This window comes from Bufo gargarizans, chromosome 2, assembly GCF_014858855.1.
Source record: "Bufo gargarizans isolate SCDJY-AF-19 chromosome 2, ASM1485885v1, whole genome shotgun sequence".
NCBI classification, from domain to species: domain Eukaryota; kingdom Metazoa; phylum Chordata; class Amphibia; order Anura; family Bufonidae; genus Bufo; species Bufo gargarizans.
In genome coordinates, this window is record NC_058081.1 from 468,643,529 (window position 1) to 468,662,063 (window position 18,535).

Genomic DNA, 18,535 nt, shown 5'->3' on the forward strand with positions numbered 1-18,535 from the left:
GCCTAATCTCTTGCATGTGCACTTGGCAGCTGAAGGCATCTGTGTTAGTCCCATGTTCATATGTGGTCGCATTGCTGATAAAATTTAAGTTTATATGCAAATAGTCTTCTAGGAGCAACAGGGGCGTTGCCATTACACCTAGTGGCTCTGCTCTCTCTGAAGCTGCTGCGCCCTCTGTGATTGACAGGACCAGATGTTATGATTAGTGATGATCGAGAGCCAAAGTATTCGGGTGTTCGGCCCGAACGCGTTGCTATATTTGTGCGCTCAGCCGAGCACCCGAGTATAATAGAAGTCAATGGGAGACAACCAGGCACCCCCTGCTCTGAAGAGGGGAGGGTGCCTGGTCCATTGGAAAAGGTCAGAAAGTGACAGAAACACCACCGAAATGGATTTGGAACACCATGGGGACCATGTCTGGATGCATCTTGGACTCCCATGTCGCTGCTGGGAGCGATGTTGTCCAAGTAGTACGCCACTTTTAGGGTCCATTCACACATCCGTGGTGTGTTGCAGACCCGCAACACACACCCGGCTGGCACCCCCTCTAGAAATGCCTATTCTTGTCCGCAGCTGCGGACAAGAATAGGACATGTTCTATCTTTTGCAGAGCTGCGGACCGGAAGTTTGGGTCCTAAACCCGGAAGTTTGGGGCCGCGCTCCACAAACGTCCGGGCCCATAGAGAATGAATGGGTCCGCACCCGTTCCGCAAAATTGCGGAACGGGTGTGGACCCTTTTGCGGACGTGTGAATGGGGCCTTACAGACTGACAATAATACGCACAAAACCAAAGATAAAATCGATTGTAGAGTAAAAATTGTTAGGAAGCATTGTTTCCTGTATATTTACTTGTATATAAAGTGCAAGTTCAGCAAAAAATTTTGTTGATTTTCGGATCTGGGGCCATGATTTAGAGGGACGGCTGGTGGCATCCATATTGTACCGCTATAGGTGAAATTCTTGGACCGGCGCAAGACGAACCACAGCCAAAGCATTTGTTGCCACAAATGTTTTCATTAATAAACAATGAAAGTCGGAGGTTTGAAGACTATCCCACAGGCGATCCGGCGGTGTTATTCCCATTACCTGCCGAGCATTTTCTAGGAAAACAAACGATTTGGGTTCCGGGCGGAGTATGGTTGCAAAGCTGAAACTTAAACTAATTGACTGAAGGGCACCACCAGGAGTGGAGCCTGCGGCTTAATTTTACTACGCACGGGAAACCTCACTCGGACACGGAAAGGATTGACAGATTGATACCGGTTTCTCGATTCTGTGGGTGGTGGTGCATGGCCGTTGTGAGCGGGTGGATTGAGACGATTTGTGTGGTTCATTCTGATAACCAATGATACTCCTCCGCGCTAAGTAGTTAAGTGACCTCCGGTGGTGAGGATTGTGTTGACCAGACTCTTGGATAGTAACACTGGACTTTGTAGGTGAGGGCCTGCTGGTCAGCTGACTCTCTAAAACATATGCAATGGCCTGCTGCTGAGCTGACCCTATAAAAAAAAATTAGAGTGGAGAGAATATATATACAATCTGGATGAGGAGGAGAGAAGATTCAACCATATACTTCTTTCTTTTTTTTTTTCTTTTTTTTTTGTGGTGGAAAAGGTGCATGGGAATACACTACAGTAGATTGAGTATATTATAAATGATTGAAATTGCCTTTATGTTCATCATCAGCTCAACTCTCCTCTGGTGGAGTTGAGAAGTCAGGGGCAATCCAGGCCTTGTTCATTTTTATCTGAGTCAACCTGTCAGCATTGCCAGTGGATTGCGTATCTGTTATAATGCCACCAGCAGCACTAAATACACACTCAGACAAAAACGCTGGCGGCAGGGCAAGCCACCACCTCCAAGGCGTAGAGCGCAAGTTTGTGCCACGTGTCCAGCTTGGACACCCAGTAGTTGTAAGGCACTGAGGGATAATTTAGGACGCTGACACGGTCTGCTATGTATTCCTTCACCATCTTCCAAAACGTTTCCCTCCTTGTACCACTAGGCCACGCTTCAGGGTGAGATTGCTGGCGGGGTGTTATGAAAGTGTCCCATGCCTTGGAGAGTGTTGCCCTGCCTTTGTTGGAACTGCTGTGTGTTCCCCTTGTCTCCCTTCCTTGGTTGCCTTAGGAAGTACGGACTCTGCCGTCAGCGTTGTCAGATGGAAAATTTTGGAGCAATTTTCCAACAAGGATCTTCTGGTATTGCACCATTTTGCTTGTCCTCTCCACCAGAGGAATGAGAGATGAGAAGTTCTCTTTGTAGCAGGGGTCGAGAAGGGTGAACATCCAGTAATCTGGGTTATCTAAAATGCGTATAACGTGAGGGTCGCTGGAAAGGCAGCCTAACATGAAGTCAGCCATGTGTGCCAGAGTACCAACAGGCAAGACTTCGATGTCGACTTCAGGATGACTCTCCATCTCCTCCTCATCCTCCTCCTCTTCTGCCCATTCATGCTGAACAGATAGAATTAAAGTTCCATGGGTACTACCCTCTGTAGCAGAGGCAACTGTCTTCAGCTCCTCCTCCTCCTCTTCATGGTCCAATTCGCGCTGAGAAGACGAACTGAGGGTGGGCTGGCTATCCCCCTGTGTAATGTCCTCCCCCATTTCCTCGTCTGCCACAGAGTGTCATCCTTAATTGTGAGCAACGATAGTTTGAGTAGACACAGCAGTGGGATAGTTATGCTGATAATAGCGTTATCACGTTTAACCATCTGTGTGGATTCAATAAAGTTTTTTTAAACCCTCACAGAGGTCTGACATCAATGCCCACTCCTCGCTTATGAATAGTGGCAGTTGACTCGAAAGGGGATGACCATGTTGCAGCTGGTATTCCACAACTGCCCTCTGCTGCTCACAAAGCTTGGCCAACATTTGGAACGTAGAGTTCCAGCGCGTGCTCACGTCGCACAACAGTCGGTGAGCTGGAAGCTGCAAGCGCTGCTGCAGCGTTGACAGACCCGCTGAAGCTGAGGACGACTTGCGGAAATGGGCACACACGTGGCGCGCCTTCACTAGTAGCTCTGGCAAATTGGGGTAAGTTTTGATAAACCGCTGAACCACTAAGACATGGGCTAGGCATGGGATGTGTGTCAGGTTGCCGAGCTCCAAAGCCACCACCAAGTTACGGTCATTGTCAGACACAACCATGCCTGGTTGTAGGTTGAGTGGCGAGAGCCACAGCTTAGTTTGGTCCCTTATACCCTGCCACAACTCTGCAACGGTGTGCTGTTTGTCCTCTAAACAGATCAACTTCAGCACGGCCTGTTGACGTTTACCCACAGAAGTGCTACACTGCTTCCAGCTAGCGACTGATTGCTGACTGTTGCTGGAGGTGGAAGTGGAGAAGGAGGTGGCAGCGGAGGAGAAGTGGGAGTCGGAGCAAGTAATATAGCTGCTGGCGGAGACCCTGATGGACGTAGGGCCCGCAATCCTGGGCGTGGGTAGCACCCGTGCCACCCCAGGGTATGACTCACTCCTGGCCTCCACAACATTCACTCAGTGCGTGGTCAGGGAAATGTAGCATCCCTGGCCACCAGCACTTGTCCATGTGTCCCTGGTGAAGTGGACCTTCCCAGTAACTGCGTTGGTCAGGGCACCGGCGATGTTCTGGAACACATGCTGGTGTAAGGCGGGCACGGCACAACGTGAAAAATAGTGGCGGCTGGGGACTGCTTACTGAGGGATAGCCGCCAACATCAGGCTGCGGAAGGCCTCAGTGTCCACAAGCCTAAATGGCAACATTTCAAGGGACAGTCATTTTGAAAGTTGCGCATTTAGTGCTATGGCCTATGGGTGGGTATTTGCGCTTGCATTCAAATCACAATGTTATGGACATTTGGACGCTGCGCTGGGACAAGGAAGTGGATATTGTTGCTGTTGGTTCATGCGAAGGTGCAGGGCGAGGGGCATCCGGGCCTGTGCCTTCAACAGGGGATTGGCCAGCAGTGCGTAACACAGGGGAAGAGGAGGCAGTGGTGTGACCCGTGGACCCAGGTGTTCGGCCCACTTGTTAGACTGCTTGGATGCCATGAGGCGGATCATTCTGTTGGTGATGTGCTCATTTTGGTACGGCACAGGTTGCAAACTACCACTCTTTTGTCATCTGCACTTTCATAAAAAAAGCGCCATACTGCGAAACACCTAACCCTTGGCAAGGTAGATTTGCGCATGGGGGTGCCCGGTGTAACGGTTGCGGGCCTGTTTGGTGTGGGCAGACCTCTCCCTTTTGCAACCCCACTGCCTCTTCCAGCCTGTTGCCGTGCTCCCCCTCTGTACTGCTGTCCTCGCTCGGCTTTTCACCTTCCCATGTTGGGTCAGTGACCTCATCGTCAACCACCTCCTCTTCCACTTCCTGACTCTACTCATCCTCCTGACTTGACCTAACCACAACCTCAGTGATTGGTAACTGTGTCTCATCATCCACCTCGTGAACGAATGATTGCCGTTCACCACCGTCATCTTCTTGAGACTGTGAAGGCTCAAGAGGTTGGGAATCAGGGCACAATATCTCAGGTCCCTCTTCAAGTGTGCTGGGCACAAGGGCCAAATGTAATAGTGGCGCTGGATAGAGCTCCTTGGAATATCCGAGTGTGGGATCACTCGTTTGGCAAGCCTCTCCATGGTAGGAGGAAGGATGATCAGAGAGAGGATTCGCTTAACCAACTGGAAGCATTATCTTCAGCAATCCAACCGACCAACTGTTTGCACTGGTCCGACTTTGACAGTGTTGTCCTGCGCCGTCCCAGCTAAGTTGGACATGAAGCTGGGTACGGTGGATTTTTTTTTTTCTGGTGCACTGGCAGCAGGCACTGTTTCATTGCACCCAGGGCCACGGCCTCTGCGAGCACCATCAGCATTACGCCCACTTCCCCGTCCCTTAGTGCTCACCATCTTCATATTAATTGTTTTGTTACTAGATGTGGCGCAGATTTTTTTTATAGTCCGCTAAAGACACCATTTTCTGATGCAGGACAGTATATGACACAGAAACATACAGACTATGGACACTATATTCGATTTTTGGAATTTGTCCTAAATAAACAGTTTTCGGATGGCGTACTGTATATGTCACAGAACACCACAGAATATGGACACTATAGATTATTGGACTCTGTGGTACAGACACTGTTTTCTGATGTAGTTTATATTTATATTTTTCCCTATATCTAGGCCTGACAACCACACAATGTATTGAAGCGCAGATCACACAATTCACAGATTATACCGTTGACAGCAAAAATTTGGATAGATTATGGGAGAAAAATTTTCTGTAATTTACATTTTTCCGTATATCTAGGCCTGACAACCGCACAAGGTATTGAAGCGCAGATCACACAATTCACGGATTACACCGTTGACAGCAAAAATGTGGATTATGGGAAAAAAATTATTATTTTCACTAATATTCTTCCTATCTCTGCCCCTGATACTGCTTGCTGCACAGATGTCACAAGTCACTGCAGACACCTTCTATATAGCAAAATAATCGCTATTTCGAAAAGTATAAAATAAAAATTGAGTACAACTTTGCACAGTTAAATTGCTGCCACTGCACACAATAGTCCTTAAAAGGACTTTTGGGTCTTTGAAACGTTTTAAAATTGAAAAAATTGCGATCACAAACTCCCTACACTATCTGTCCCTTCCTAAGCGCAGCTCTCAATGACTCGCAATGAGCCGGACCCGCGTCTTCGTGTGCTATATAGCACCCAATGACGCGTTCCGGCCAGCCAATAACTGTAATGCCAGCAGCCAACATGGCTACTGGCATTACACTGATGGCAGTACTTACCTGCACGTTTATTGGCTGCTTAGCAGCTGCGAAACGTGCTGGTGGGAGACTCTAGCATGGCGCTCAAGCACATGTGCTACTCGGCCGAGTACCGCCATGGGCAGAGCATAGCGATGCTCGAGCCGAATAAGTATTCGGCCGAGCATGCTCGCTCATCACTAGTTATGATGTTTTCATTGTCTGGCCCTGTTAATTAAAATGCAGAGGGTGCAGCAGTAGCAGAGAGACTATTGGGGTCTTGGCTGAGATTTGTAATTCTCTTAGACAACTCCTTTAATGCCTCTTTCATGGTGGTCTAGGGTAGAGGAGGGGTTACTATTTTGTGTTTTGCTCGGTCATCTACCCTGTCTGTGCAAGGAAGTCGAAGGCACTGTGCTCAGCAAGTTCATCATTCGGATCAGTACTGAGCATATGGAGGACTGCCTGAAAGTTTTCTTGCTAAAAATTTTTTAATAAAAATCTAGACTATTACATGAACGTGTTGTTGTTTTTTCCCCATTTTTTTTCTAATCCATATACATGGTAGAGTAAAAAAAAAAGTTGAGTAATTATGGGAGCAACATACACCATATGGACACAAAACAACAAGAAAGGGTTGTGTATTCTTGTATACAAGTTCAGTGACTGGAAGCAGTTCTCCATCATCTCCAAAATGAATCATTGTGGTTATAATTAGGGATGAGCGAATCGACTTCGGATGAAACATCCAATGTCGATTTGCATCAAATACAGCTCCATACAGTATTAGGCCTCGTGCACGCGGCCCACAAACGGCTATTCGGCAATCCACGGCTGCTGGCACCACGCACCACGGATGCGGACCCATTCACTTGAATGGGTCAGCAATTCCGGAGTCATGGAACGGAACACCGGAAGCACTACGGAGTGCTTCCGTGGTGTTTCTTTCCGTGGTTCCGCACCGCAAAAAAATATGACATGTTATATTTTTTTGCGGTGCGGACATACAACGGACCCCTTCAAGTTGAATGGGTCCAGCCCGCTGCACGGATGTTGCCCGTGCATTGGGGACCGCAATTGCCGTCCCCAATGCACGGCACGGCCGCGTGCATGAGGCCTTAGAATGTATTGGCTCCGATGAGCTGAAGTTATTGCTTCGTGAAGTCTCGTGAGAAGACTTCGCACAATAACTTCATAAATTAATTTGTAGTGTAAAAAGCCATTTCGCGATCTCTGGTTCGGTTCAAAGTGGTACCTTGGAACCGAACCCCTCATAGAATTGCATTATGGTCCATGGTAATGGTATCCATAACGCAATTCACCTTTTACCAGTAAAAGAAGCGTAAACGAATTTCACAATATGAAATTCGCTCATCTCTACTGATGATCTATCTAGAGGATAGATTATCAGAAGGAATAAAACTTCAAGTTACATATGAAAGGAAAGAAGCCAAGTGTATTGTTTATTCTTGTAGTGTGTACCAGTATTTGATTTTCCTTTGTTTCCACAGTGTTCACGGCACACACAAAATATTAATATTAGGCTCAATGACAAATTAAAATGTCAACCAACCAAACCCTTCCACCTGGGTATATATTCTATGGAGGAACGCTTGGCTCTGTCTATAAGTCTCCATGGGAGGTATACAATAACAAGCCCTTGTTTATATGATGTGAATGGAGTCACACAGGGGAAATGTGGCCAAGAAGGAAATAACAACACAATAGTAAGATAAATTACAAAAGTAAAAGGCCCCTTACAGGGTTTTTTCCAATTGTGATTAAAGAGACTTTCCAGTTCAAGAAAAAATACACATTAACTTGCGAACAAACAGAACATTTAGGCCCGTTGCAGATGAGAGTGTGTGGATTAGGTCCGGATGCGTTGCGAATGCGTTGAGACAAAGTCATTCAGTTTTGTTTGCGATCGCGTTCCGTTTAATCGCTCGGGTGCAATGCGATTTAATGCGTTTTGCACGCACGTGATAGAAAACTGAGGGTATACAAACAACATCTCTTAGCAACCATCCGTAAAAAAAAAGCATTGCATCCGCACTTCTATGTGGTCTGCGTTGCGTGAAAAATCGCAGAATATAGAACAGGCTGCGATTTTCACGCAACGCACAAGTGATGCATGAAAACCAACGCACATGTACACAGCCCCATTTAAATGAATGGGTCTGGATTCCGTGCGGGCGCAATGCACCCGCGTGGAATACTCGCTCGTGTGTAAGGGGCCTTAGATAGTGACCTCCTTTTTATCTTTTCATCTGCAGATCCACTTATTCCCAGGCTCCTCTTTTCTCATTCAAGATGGCCGCACTACTTCTCAAACTACCTGATGCATGCTGTGCATTGGTAGTACAAGACACTTTCTTCCTTGTCCAGCCCTGCATTTTGGATTGGCCAGCACTGTTCACGTGAGCCGTACTGGCCAATCAGAGGCCAGCAGGAAGTGCTCGCTAAATATTTTTGCTCCCTCGTTTAAACTGCTGGCAGAGTTCTCATTAGATGAGGGGGATGTGGTAACGACTTACGGGCTGAAAGATCTGATTGATGGAAAACAATGATTTATCACTTGTCATTCAATCTCTGCATGTTATTACTTGCAAAATCTGAACAATTGTATGAAAATTTACCCTATAATCGCTCCATCTAATAGGTCCTTTAGACTAGACAGTCTAAAAATGAGTTTAAATCTGCGCCAGATTTATCATCCACTGTGAGAAGTCTGGTTCACCTTTAAACTCTTACTGAAAGAAATTTAAAACAACATTTTGGCGCACTTTATCATCGCTGAAGCCAAGCCTAGAGGCTAGTTATCCAAATTTGGGTGCATTTTGCTTAGTAAGCCTCCCCCTTTGTATTTCAAGTCCGCGCCATATTCGGGATCTCTGTTTGTACAAAATGGAAAAATTCTTGTTTACATAGAGTCTAAAAGCCAAACTTTTTTTTAACTCAAGTCGTATTTGTTTATTAGACAGACACAAAAACACATAGTTTTACAATGCAAACGTCATAAACCCCTTACAGATAAAACAAAGTGGATAATGCAGAACAGAATGGCAGAAAAAACAAATCCGCCAACCTTCCCCAACCCCCCATCCCCCCCGCAAAGAACATCACCCACACAGCACATCATGACTAGTGTTGAGCGAACTTGTGTTTCCAGTTCGTCGTACAAGGTTTGGGTTATCTAGGAATTCCCTTATAAGTTATGGTCCGTTGTAGCGGAATTCTTAGATAACCCGAACCTTGCACGCCGAACTTGAAACTGCAAGTTCGCTCATCCCTAGTCATGACTAAAGGGCCCTTTAAACAGCTCGAGAATCACAGATTCAAAAACAGATTATTGCTAATGAGCGTTTATAGTAACACGCTTTAGCGATGATCGGGGGGTGTAAATGTACCGCCAATTACAATCATTTATGCGCACACAAAAATGATTGTTTCCCGGCAGCAGATCATGCTGTGTAATCACCATCTCCTGCCGGAAAACAGAGTCTTTATGGGGAAGAGCGATGGCATTAGTGATCACTCCTCTCCATACTGTGGAGGAGATCGGTACATGTAAATTCCACAGTCTCTTCCGCTAGCAATCAGCAGATTGTCGTGAAGGAATTCTTCCTTCCTGACAATTTGCTATAATATCGTCCTGTGTAAAGGGACCATAGGTCTCAGTCGCAGACGGGAGATCACACATGGCTACAGCAATACCTCAATAGTAAAAATCCCTATCTAGATTATTGTGATTACAGCAGAAAGGACTCAAGTCTCTGCCCCCGCTACCTAAAATCAAATCTCATTTCCCTTAAATACTTTCGCACTGGCGTTCTGGTTTCCTTTTGTGAGATCCGTTCAGGGATCTCACAAGCGGTCCAAAACGCATCAGTTTTGCCCTTAATACTTTCTGAATGGATAAGGATCTGCTCAGAATGCATCAATTTGGCTCGGTTCTGCCTCCATTACGCTTTTGAGGCGGACACCAAAACGCTGCTTGCAGCGTTTTGGTGTCCGTCTGGCGAAACTGAGCCAAACGGATCCGTTCTGGCACACAATGTAAGTCAATGGGGACGGATCCATTTTCACTGACACAATCTGGCACAATAGAAAATGGATCCGTCCCCTATTGACTTTCAGTGATGTTCAAGACGGATCCGTCTTGGCTATGTTACAGATAATACAAACGGATCCGTTCTGAACGGATGCATGCGGTTGTATTATCTGAACGGATCCGTCTGTGCAGATCCATGATGGATCCGCACCAAACGCAAGTGTGAAAGTAGCCTAAAAGGTATCAGCCTCTCACCCAAGTACATAACAGCAGTCGTGAGGGGAGACCTGGTGTAGCAATCTATGGACCACATACAGATCTAAAAGCCTAACTTGATCATGACTAGTACAGGGTTCGCTAACAAGTATTCGTAGTAACGTTCGTTAGTGATGATCTGGCAGTGTAAAGCCAGGGCTACACAACGAGATTTGTCGTACAACATTGTGGCGAAACCAACCTCGCCACTGGGTTTTGGAGAGGCCTGTTTACCAGCCTCTTGCCTCAGGATTATGGCCCATACTAACTTTTAAACCCCTGAACCTATTCAAGTGAATTTTGGATAGGTTTGTCCCCAAGTTATACTGGTTAAATTGATGTAAGTTATATGTATGGACAATGTAAACTCACAAAGTTGTAACAATTTATAATAAGCTTGGGAGATAGTTGAGTGGATAGACAGAGGGGAGGAAAATGCTGGGTGTGTTTCTATTGTCCCATTGTTCTATTGTCCCATTGTGTGTTTAAATGGTGATGTCTGTCCTGTTGTCTCCACATGTGTATTGGCGATTTCCCTTTGTCCTGAGAGATAATTGGATTGCTCCTCGGTTGTCTTCAGGGCAGAGAGGAGGAAACCATGATGCATTGTGGGGATGTGTTGTATCTGTCCTGTGTCGCAGTCTCCCTTCTGGTCCCCTAGGGGCGTGAAAGATTGGTTGCTGTACTTACATTGTATGTGTTGTAATATATTGATTGGTTGTGTTTCAAAACCCTGTGGGCAGTACTATGTTGGTGGTTTGTGAATAAAAGAGGCTGTACGTGCAAGTACAGGCAGTTCCTGTTTTAACCCTCAAAGTGAAGTGTCGTCTCATTCTTGGGGGAGGATTTATGGTATGCTATTCCAGTTTGACTGCTAGGAGCGTAAACCTATTCGTATGGTTTCCTATTCCACTGTCTACAGCATTCATATGTTTGAGAGGATTTATATGCTTCTTCGGTTCGGTGATGGTGGTGTCTGCCAGAGTGCTTGGAGACCTCAGGAAACGCTAGGAGCATCCAGCAACGGAGGTACTCAGTCGGGGTGCCAGGTGATCCGTTACAGACATATTTTATAATGCTAGTCTATGGTGTCGCACTGCGACATGCTGCGACAGCGACACGACAGATGCAAAAAAAAAATCCAAGACTAGCATTATAAAATATGTTGCTCAAAACATGTCGTCATGTAGCGCTAGCCTAAGGGCTCATGCACACAAATGTATTTTCTTTCCGTGTCTGTTCCGTGTTTTTTGGCGGACCGTATGCAGAACCATTCATTTCAATGAGTCCGCCCCAAAAAAACTGAAGTTACTCCATATGCCTGCATGTCCGTTGCGCAAAAAAAAGAACATGTCTTATTATTGTCCGCATTACGGACGAGGATAGTACTGTTCTATTAGGGGCCAGCTGTTCCGTTCCACAAAATACGGAAAGCACACATACGTCATCCGTATTTTTTGTGGACCGCAAAATACATACAGTCGTGAGCATGAGCCCTAATACTGCTGCCAATTGCCTGATGAACGCGCAAATGCTTGTTCATTGGGTAATTGGATTCTTTCAGCAGGTTTAAAAATCCTGGTTTTCCGGCAGAAGATTGTGCCACGTAATCATGATCTGCTGTCGGCAAACAAGGATTCGGTATAGAGACAAGTGATGGCATTACCGATCGCTTGTCCCCATACTGAGGAGGAGATCACTGCATCTAATAGCAGCAGTCTCCTCTGCTAGCGAGCAAGCGACTGCCGGGAAGGAACGCTTCCCTCCTGATAATTGCCTGCCTTATCTGCACGTCTAATTTAAGCCTTAGGCCTCTTGCACACAAACGCATGCTGGCCGTGCTGTGGACCGCAAATTGCGGTCTGCAATGCACGGGCACCGACCCTGGGCCAGCCGCATGCGGATCGCGACCCTGATTACTTGAATGGGGTCAGCGATCCGTTCCGCAAATAGGACAAGTTCTATCTTTTTGCAGAACGGAAGCACAGAACGGAACCCCATGAAAGCACTCCGTAGTGCTTCGGTTCCGTTCCGCTCCGCACCGCATCTCCGGATTTGCCGACCCAGTCAAGTGAATGGGTCCGCATCCCTGATGCGGAATGCACACGGTCAGTGTCCTGTGTATTGCAGACCCGCCGTATGCGGGCAGCAATAATGCCACGGGGGGGACACTGCCGTGTGCAAGAGGCCTTAGTGGAAAAAAGCCACAGCACAGGGAAGTGCGTCTGTGGTTCTCGGTTGGGAAACCAACCATTATGGCCGGTGTTACACAGGATTCAGCCGTCCTTCTGGGAAATCCCTCTTTCGCTTTTAGTGTAATTCTTACAGACTGGTAAATCATAAACCCAGAGTCAGATAATGTAATTTTTTTGCCTTGTAGATAATCAGATGTCCGCTCCAGACTGGTAACAAACACATGAAAAGAGAAGCAGTGGACTTAATTGAGTTTTGTTTTCTTACTCTAATCATTTCCATCTCTGTAAATTACTTGTAATTGGCTGCTGGTAATAAAGATGCATTTCTCTTCCTTGAATTATGGTCTTTGACGGAAACTGAAAGCATGTAATGCTCAGAAGATGCCAGAAATCTCGTAAGGAAAAGAGGTGGGTGTCTTAAAGGAGGTTCCTAGTGATATGTAAAAGGCCATAATCATTGTATAATGAAAGTTTGGCAACATCCTATAAAATGTGTGGACATTGATTATTTACTTCTTCAACATCTCTGCTCATAAAAAATATATTCCATATGTAGAAGAGCAAAACTTGATACATTTTACCTCCACTGATACATTGTAACAAACAGCATAGTAGGGAGATTGTGCTGCTAATGTATGGAGCTCACAGAAGAGTAGCAAACACCGAACTGTGAGATGTACTAGTGATGTAGCAGTCTCAGGATGTAAACAAAATATTTGCATTCACTGACAGCAAGCGGAGGCGTAGGGATTATGAAAGACAGTGAGGGGAATTTATCAAAGGCTGTACAGTATTTTTCCAGCTTACAAAAATATGCTAAATGGTACTTGGGAAAACATTTGTGATTTTTCAACAAAAAAAAAAAAGGCCCCAGGCCTCCTGTTACAGCAGCGCCCTGTCACTGTCCTGCTCACCTGTGCCTGGGTCCTGGCAGCACAGACCTACCTCCTGCTGTCCTCTTCTTCCTGGCAGGCCCAGCCACTGGGGTACAGTAGCTCTGTACCTGCACATAGGCTGTGGCCTGCCTCCCAGCTTAGCCTCTCACACTGTCCCATATGGCTCTCACCACCCAATAGCTGGCCACCTTGCAGTACTTCAAGGTGTTATGCCACGATTGATGTAAAATCAGACATCATATAGTACATGACAATACCTTTCTAACAAAGCTAGAACCAGTCCTGTACTTCACATGGATCCAGAGATCTTCACATTCACTGCTGCAATTTCTCTGCTCGATTATTTTCAGCCCTGCAGATCAGGGGGCGTGTCCTTTCTGCTGCCGTTCTCTCCCTGTAAGGCCCCTTTCACACGGGTGAGTATTCCACGCGGATGCGATGCGTGATTTGAACGCATTGCACCCGCACTGAATCCCGACCCATTCATTTCTATGGAGCTGTTCATATGAGCGGTGATCTTCACTCATCACTTGTGCGTTGCGTGAAAATCGCAGCATGCTCTATATTTTGCGTTTTTCACATAACGCAGGCCCCATAGAAATGAATGGGGTGGCGTGAAAATCGCAAGCACCCGCAAGCAAGTGCGGATGCGGTGCGATTTTCACGCACGGTTGCTAGGAGACGATTGGGATGGAGACCCAATCATTATTATTTTCCCTTATAACATGGTTTAACGGAAAATAATAGCATTCTGAATACAAAATGCATAGTAAAATAGCGCTGGAGGGGTTAAAAAAAATAATAATAATTTAACTCACCTTAATCCACTTGATCGCGTAGCCCGGCATCTCCTTCTGTCTTCATCTTAGCTGTGTGTAGCAACAGGACATTTGGTGACGTCACAGTCATCACATGATCCATCACATGATCTTTTAGCATGGTGATGGATCATGTGATGGCCGGAGTGACGTAATCAAAGGTCCTGTTTTTACACAGAGCTAAGATGAAGACAGAAGGAGATGCCGGCTACGCGATCAAGTGGACTAAGGTGAGTAAATTTTTTTTTTTTTTTTTTTTTTTAACCCCTCCAACGCTATTTTACTTAGCATTCTGTATTCAGAATAATACAATCTACAGAACACCGATCCCAAGCCTGAACTTCTGTGAAGAAGTTCGGGTTTGGGTACCAAACGTGCACGATTTTTCTCAAGCGAGTGCAAAACGCATTACAATGTTTTGCACTCGCGCGGAAAAATCGCGTGTGTTCCCGCAACGCACCCGCACATTTTCCTGCAACGCCCGTCTGAAAGAGGCCTAACTACCACAGCTTCTAACAGAACTTATGGCTGGAGGCAGTTGAAGATTTAGAATGAGGACGTTCGACCAGCTCAGTGAGATGAGCAAAACATAAGGAAAAGAATAAACAGCCGGTGGAGCTATACAAATACATTTTATTGAATTGCTCACTGGCTATGCTGCAATTAGAAAAGTATTCAGATCCAGGCGCTAGTTTGAAAAATGTACAATATGTTTCGTGACACAGCCCCTTTAAGGCACCTTTTCCTGTGTGAAAGTGCATGAGCAATAGGTTCTAGTACTCTAGTGCAGTGTTTCCCAACCAGTGTGCCTCCAGCTGTTGTAAAACTACAACTCCCAGCATTCCCGCACAGCCAAAGGCTGTCCAGGCATGCTGGGAGTTGTAGTTTTGCAACAGCTGGAGGCACACTGGTTGGAAAACACTGCTCTAGTGTCCTGCTAAGGTGTGCTGATTTACATTTGTTTGCCCGTGTACCAACTTCTGCCTATTTTCTGGATTTGAACCTTCGCTGCTTGACCTGACCTCTGCCTGATCTACGTACTGAAACTGAGCGGCTGGCCCTGACCCCAGATTTAGGGATGAGCGAACTTCTGTTTTCAAATTCGGTGTACAATGTTTGGGTTATCTAAGAATTCCGTTATGTATTAATTATAATCCATGACGGAATTCTTAGATATCTCAAACCTTGTACGCTGAACTTGAAAACAGAAGTTCGCTCAATACTACTCTGGTTGTTTATTACATTGTATGTACCCCACCTACCCTGACCTTTGCCTGTCCCTGACTACGGTTTTGCCTTATCCCTTGATTCTCTGCATTGGTGTCTTTCAACACTCGTGGGTCAGCTGTCAACCAAACAAAGAATACTCCACAGGGTAGCAGCCTGGTGCTTCCCCTACAGCAGTGATAGGCAAACTGCGGCTCTCCAGATGTTGCAGAACTACAACTCCCAGCATGCAAAGGCTGCCTACAGCTTTCAGCCTACAGCAGGGCATGGTGGGAGTTGTAGTTTTGCAACAGCTGTAGAGCCGCAGTTTGCCTATCACTGCCCTACAGCAAAGTCCAGAACCCTATATAGGGAAAACCAGGGGACCAGGACAATGTCAAATCCCCAAGACAAATCTATTCTGTTGACACAGTAGTTCCACATCCACTGCTTAACAGCTCCACCACTTACACGTGGCACTATCCTTCCTCAGTGTATAGCAATAATCTGTGAGTGTTGTATGGTGATATCTTTTATGTACATTTTGGGCAGCATGTCAATATTTAGCACCCCCCCTTCACACACATTCACACATATGTATAGATAGGCAACTTTTTACCTTAACGTGTTACCATTTTTTTATAGTTCCAAGGTCCTGTTCTGAATTATTTAATACACTACGTTTATTAATACACTACATGTGTATAGCAGCTGGACCTTCCTTTTTCACCTCCATAGATGTTAGTTACAGTAAGTAAAATAAAATAAAAATCTGGCTGCCTGCAGTTACCACTAAAGGGATCTTACTGCACACATTGAACTCATAAATGTGTATGCAGTTGGCTCCTAAGCTCCACCTAGTGGTAGTTAAAGGGAGAGAGAATTTTGAAATTGAACTCAAAATGTATGCAGTGGATGCAGAGGAGCTTTGATCCCTATAAAGATATATTAAGAAATTAATCAGCACAAAATAATCTTAAAATGACATGGGTGGGGAGTTTTTTTTTACCAGTAGTGGTAATTGCTTTATAACTGTATATTAATAACCATAATCAGCAATGCTCTGGCGAAGATGTGGTTGTCAGTAAAAGCAATGTCCAGGCTTCTCATAAAGAAAACAGTCCTCGGTTACAGCAGGCATTTCTACATTCCATTGTTTGTAGGGGAAACCTTGCATAAAAGGGTGGGGTGATGCATAATCCCATATTAACCCCTTCAGTAGCTTCTGTATTATTACCCTACGAATTATGCCTTGTCTGCTTCAGCTTCCCAACCCCTAGCACAAACACTTCACAGGAATGACTGATTGCATCTTTGCTGCCAACCTCACCAGTGCTTTGATAAGAGGTTTCATCTCCTCTGCCTATGTCACTTCTCCCTGGCCAGGAAATAGAGGGACAGTGGAAAATCAGCTTTCCGGATTTCTGGAGTGAGTCATTGTGAACACACACGCCCACCATAGTCCAGAATGGCGCAGCAATGCCTTATGATTCACCAACAAGCTTAATGCACCCAGAAATTAAACATCAATAAGTAATTGTTTTATCAGGTTACCTGGGGTAGCAGTATCTGACTAATATATTATACAAGTGACAGAATAGATGAGACTTTTGCAGGATACTGGTGCTAAACATTCACCAGTGACAGCGGTGACTGTTATACCAGTGGTTGAAGCCCAGTTTTTCTAATTCCCTGCTTCCCTTCTCTTGGCCATATCCGTAACTCTGCCTTCTTAGGCCTCAGTTTATTGTAGGTTATTCCCATCTTGCCCGAGATGGGACAACCCCTTTATATGTTAACAATTCTTCTTCCTATAGTCAGGGGGTTCTTAATGCCTACAGTTTATGCAGCTGCTAATAAAGCTGGAGTCAGCCCCCTCTGGACACTAATAGTTGTAGTTAGGCACTGGAAAAGTAGGGTGGCTGTTGTGGAGAGTTGCAAACCTTCCCTTCAAAGTTTTCTGGACAAGTGAACTATAAATAACGGACAGCCCAAATTGTTACCACTGCTTTTTAGAGACCACACCCCCATTCTACACCCTTAAAATTACAGGGGTTGCACAGTAGTAAATAAAATATGGCAGCAGCATGTGGAAAAAAATCTACAATTCTCAGCTGTTACATATATTGGGGGTCGGTGGCCCGTTCAAAGATTTGCTGTGGGGCCCAGTCATTTCTAGTTATGCCACTGGGTAAGTATAATATGCTTCCACAATGCATATGTGCCAAATTGTTTATCCAACCAACCTTCGCCCCAGCGTTATAGACATATTTGGATAGACATTACATTCACAACTACCAAACATACAGGTAGATACAGCACCACATACCTCTTGCATCCAGTGATGTCTCCTCTGATGTAGACTTTCTCTTTCCTCGTGTTCTCTACCCAGGCCAGAACGCCATTACGAGTTTTTTCAGCCACATCTTCTCTCTGCAGAGTTTGCAACACAGTCATCTTAAATTCCTCACTTTTCTATCAGCCTCCTCCTCCTGGTGCCCCAACAGTGTTATCCTGCTGCTTACATCAAAACTGTGCTGACTGCTCCAAAATGCCACAAAATAATATACTTTAGATATAATAGTGCCATATAGATAGTCCCCCTATAGTAACAGTGCTCCCCAAAGTCCCACTAATACTAATAATTCTCTTATTAGTAATAGTGCCCCAATAGTTATAATGCTCCCTAAAAGTACCCCTGTTAGCAGTAGTGCCCTCCATATTGTGCCAAATAATAACACCCCCCAATAGTACCCCCAGAAGTAGTAATAATGCCCCATAAAATAAGTAATTTTCCTCATACTCACTCCAGTAGTAATAAATCCCCCCAAAGTAACATATAAAGCCTCCCTCATAGTGTCAGCAATAAAATTGTGTCAAAATAAGTTTGTGTCCTGCTGAATCTCTGTATTTTTGACAGATTGCGGCCAGATCTCTGCCAGACCCCATTATAGTTAATGGGGCCGGCGGGCATTCTGTCTGCATTCAGCAGTGCTGGAGCATTCCGGCAGGCTGTACTGTGCAGGAAGAGCCTGCCAGAATTACTAACTCAGATGTGAAGGTAGCCTAATACAGGTCCACATACCTCTTACACCCAGTGACGTCTTCTTTGATGTAGATGTTCTCTGTCCTCATCTTCTCCTTTCAGACCACACCGCCATGATGATTCTTTTCAGTCATCTCTTCTCTCTGCAGGGTTTGACAGACATCTTAGTTTCTAGTTTTCCATCATCCACCCACCTAATCAACACCCCTCTAATATTGTGCCCAGTGGCGTTGCTAGGGCTGGTGTCACCCGGTGCAGTAGAAAATGGTGTCATTTTTTAGCCATATATGGGGGCTATGGTGGTGCTACT